The sequence below is a fragment of the Lichenostomus cassidix genome, chromosome 2 (genome assembly GCF_008360975.1).
Source record: "Lichenostomus cassidix isolate B80296 chromosome 2, HeHo_3.0, whole genome shotgun sequence".
Classification (NCBI taxonomy): domain Eukaryota; kingdom Metazoa; phylum Chordata; class Aves; order Passeriformes; family Meliphagidae; genus Lichenostomus; species Lichenostomus cassidix.
In genome coordinates, this window is record NC_139482.1 from 93,080,055 (window position 1) to 93,084,058 (window position 4,004).

The 4,004-nt window shown below is 41.1% G+C and overlaps 1 long non-coding RNA gene across 1 annotated transcript; it reads left to right on the forward strand.

Annotated features, from left to right (window-relative positions):
* The first annotated feature begins 736 nt into the window (after positions 1-736).
* Positions 737-2,828, forward strand: LOC146441792 (uncharacterized). Its single transcript, XR_014849526.1, has 3 exons — positions 737-904; positions 1,251-1,315; positions 1,717-2,828. It is a non-coding gene; the product is annotated as an uncharacterized LOC146441792 (long non-coding RNA).
* The last annotated feature ends 1,176 nt before the right edge of the window (positions 2,829-4,004 follow it).

Below are 4,004 nucleotides of genomic sequence, written 5' to 3' on the forward strand. Positions count from 1 at the left end.
TATAAACACAAAGAACAAGAGAGGGAGATGTACTGTTGTATTATTTTTATACATAGAGGGAGACTAGACATCTATATATGTAATATAAAAGAGATGCTCAGTACAAAAATACGTGCACACTTGTGCTGAAATTAACTTATGCTCTTAGACAAAATTCATAAGAAAAACCAAGATTTTTAATACAAATTTCTTGTTCAAGTGCAGAAAAAACTTTAGTGAAGAATAAAATATTGGAAAAATAGGTGGATGATCTGTTATGAATATTTTATTTCTAGGGTTTTCCACTGAGGGAAAAAAATCCCAACGAAATATGAGACATGTCACTTTAGCCTGGAACTAGTGTTAACAGTAACCCTGTTCAAGAGAAGGAGGAAATAAGGGTAAAAAGAAGAATAAAATGAAGCTGGATTTTTTTATTGCAGATATTGATATTGGGTGGGGATTTTTTTGTTTGTTTGGTTTTGGTTTTGTTTTTTCCCCTGGGGAAAAGGCATTATTTGGAGGAAAAAACTCTGAGGGAAGAAGTCAGCCCCAGTATGTGCCCTGGGGCCCTTCTGCACAAACAGCCAGCCTTGGAGGGTTTGCAGGCACATCTGCAGAGTGAGAGGAAGATTCAATAACAGCATGGCCACCTTCATTAGTTTTAAACTAATTCACATGCTAGTGCTTGGTGAATTGCTTAAATGTGTCTGATTGTTCACCTGTAACATGATAATATTTTCTCCCTCAGAGAAGGGTGAAGCTGAGGGCTCATGAGCTTCTCCCTGACAGTTCCTGCTCCAGCTGTGCTGAAGATGTGCACACCCCAAAATGCATGTGTGCTTGTAGCAGAGGAGGGAGGACTAAGTACACTGCCAAATACTCTTTTAGATGGAAAGAAAGCTGCCAGCCTGGGAATTGCAAGGTGGGTGCTGCTTGCCCTGCTGTCCAGAGCAGAGGGCTAATGGTATGGGGGTGGATGGAGCCCGGGTGTAACCACCCAGGATTTGCAGGATAGCTCCATCCCAGGCTGGTAACAGCATTGAAATTACTTGATGGATACTATTTTCATTATTATTACTTTAATGCACCATTGTGGACATGGTCCTGTACTGTAAAAGAGTAATGCAAGCAAAACACAGGCCTTATATATGCAATTACATCCACTGCAGCTCAAAAAGAAGACAATTAGTGGAGTGCATTCCCCCAGAAAGCTATCCATGGAGGTCAGAGTTCGGGAGTAGCATTTCCTTTCTCATCTCTCCCCCCAGAAAACTAGACATCATCAGCATCAAATCATCCGCAGAGCACTCTAACTAAAAGGAGAACATTATGGGTAAGTAGCAGGCACTGTAATTGCCTAAACAAACAGAGTTTAGACAGAAAAACTGTGATTCTAGTGTTTCTAACATGTGGTTGTGTTTGGGGTTTTTTTTGTTTGGTTGCTTGTGGGGTTTTTGTCTGTTTTGTTACATTCTTTTTCATAAGTTTTGGGTTGGCTTTTTGTGTTGGTTTTTTTTGCTGTATCTAATGCTAATAAATACCATAATGCAGAAAATGCTGCCTTGATTTATTGCCAAAATTAAAATATGAAACTGAACCTTTTAGTAAAATTACACTGTATGACTGCTAACATGAAAGTGGGAAATAAAAATGATCTGGACTCCCAAATTTGAAATTAATATCTTATTTTAGGTACTGAAAGCATTTTTAGTGCTATCTTTCCCTTGATTTTAGCATGTGCTCGTAATGCCCAACTGGAAGCAGCTCAGACAGCCTGTGAGATGTTGTCCTTTCTGCAGGAGTGGAAAGGGGGCCAGAAATACCAGCGCTTCTGTATCTCTGCTAAATTTCCAGTCCATTTGAGCAGACAGACATCATTGTGATGGGGTTTGGCTCTGTGTTCTTGGGGCACTCGAAGTCAGTGATTACCCCCTCCTCTCCAGCTGCCATATTGCAGAGCTCCTCCAGAAACACGTGGAGGAAGCACTACCTGTTACTAACGACTGCTAAACAGCTGCTGCCTTTTACTTCTTGCTCTGTTCACTGGTGGCTGGCTTGTGTGAGGAAGGTGCTTTGTCCACACCTGGGTTTGGTACAGGAGACCCCAAACAGCTGGGGGTTGATCTCCCTTTTATGAGCACATCCTGCAGCAGGACATTGTGGCTCTCATGTAATGTTGGCAGCAAATGTGTTGCTTGCTGTGCTTGGAAGTTCCCGCCATCGCTTTGTTTCTCATTACTGTTTTCACTGCAAGATTTTCATGAGGCAGAGTCAACCCCAGCCAGCTTCTTCCCAGCAACAAGACTTCTCATATTGGCTGGTGCTCAGGCATTGCTGTACTTTATGTGATTAGTAGTAGTTTAATAAGCCTGAGAAACTTGAACTGCCCCTTGACCACAGTGGGGTTCAGTGTCACTTCAGGAACTGCCTCATACCATTCCTAGGTTTGGAAGAGGTGCTACAGCATCCACCACAGATAATACACAGATAATGCCTGTTGGGGCTCCTGCCCTGTGTAAATTTCTCTTCATATAAACTGCACAAAATCAACAGCAGGGCAGGTACAGGGATAAGGGGGAGAAGATCATGGGCTGAGGGGCCAGGGGGAGCTGCTGAAAAGTAGCAGGAGATTATGTGGAGCTGAAAGCTGGGTAGGACCTTTGGGTAAAATAATAGCACCCACTGTGTTTATATCAAATACCATGGGGACTTTCTTTAATGAAAGGCCACATAGATGCTAATTTTTTAGTTTGAGGAGATTTTAAAGAGTGTGCAGTAACTAAAGCACTAGAATCAAAGGCAGGGGAGCAAGAAATATGTCTGTAGGTCCCTTGCAGCTTTTTGGTCCAGTGTTTAATATTGAATGCAACTGTGTATTACCTTCCCTTTAATGATGTCTTGTGGTCAGATTTTCGGGGAGTGAATGCCCATTTCCATTTGTGATGGAAATTTGTGTGAGCCTCTTCCTAGGCATAGGTAATGGCATAACCAGGTCTGCCTGTTTTTAGTCATGAGCCCTGTGTCTGACCTCCATGCATACGTGCATCTAGTAACAAAACTGTGCGTTGATAAGCAGCATTTTATGAAAGAGTTATTTGCTTAATCTATTATTCTGGCTTAACATCTGCATGTGGAATGAAAACTGTCAGAGCAAAACAGTAATTTTAAAAAGCATATGGCAATATAAAGACAGTGTAAGGTAACCTGCTGGGACTGTCGTGGTGAAATCAGATTGGCAACAATCAGGGTTGACCTGTTACTTGGAAGAAAGAAGCCAGTTTGTAACTGTGGTATGTTACTGTGTTAAAAGACTCAATTTGCTTTTATTTTAATCTGAACACTTGAAGGTCTTAAAAAATTAGTTAGAAGTCATTTGGTCTCTCTGGTTTTTGCTAGTTTAGGATTTTTTTTCTTTTCTTTTCTCTTTCTTTCTTTTTTTCTTTTTTGTAAAGCAATGATGTTTGAGTATCTCCAAGAAAATGTACCGGCGAGGGGGGAAAAAATAGTGTCTGTTATTTCATGTAGCCAGAGAAAGAAGCAACACCTTGGAGGTGAATGATAGATATTATTATAAAAGAGTTGTAGCTCAGGGCAGGTGAGCGGTGTGTTAATGAGGAGCCACCTCCTGCTTTCTGACAGATGGCTGTCATTGTTCAAATGCTGCCATCAGATTGATTAATAACTGGGTCATCCTGCCCTGCAGTTGGAGTAGACTGTCTTCATTCTTTTGCTGATTTCTCTAATATGCTGACCTGGAGGTGACCCAATAGAGGTGGAGCTGAGATTAGCATTTCATTTCTTGTAGAACAACAAGAAAAAATTCACAAGGAGGTGCTGGGGGCAGGGGGAACAGTAACCAAAAACTCAAAGAATGCTCTTATCCCCACAGAAACTCCCGAACTTATTCATCATGTGCAAGAGCAAAAGTCCCTGCTTTATGAATAGGCAGTTTCAGTATTTAATACATTTATATTTTAAATAAAGATTTAAATTAGTCATGTTGGTTTCTGCAGTGTCAGCTA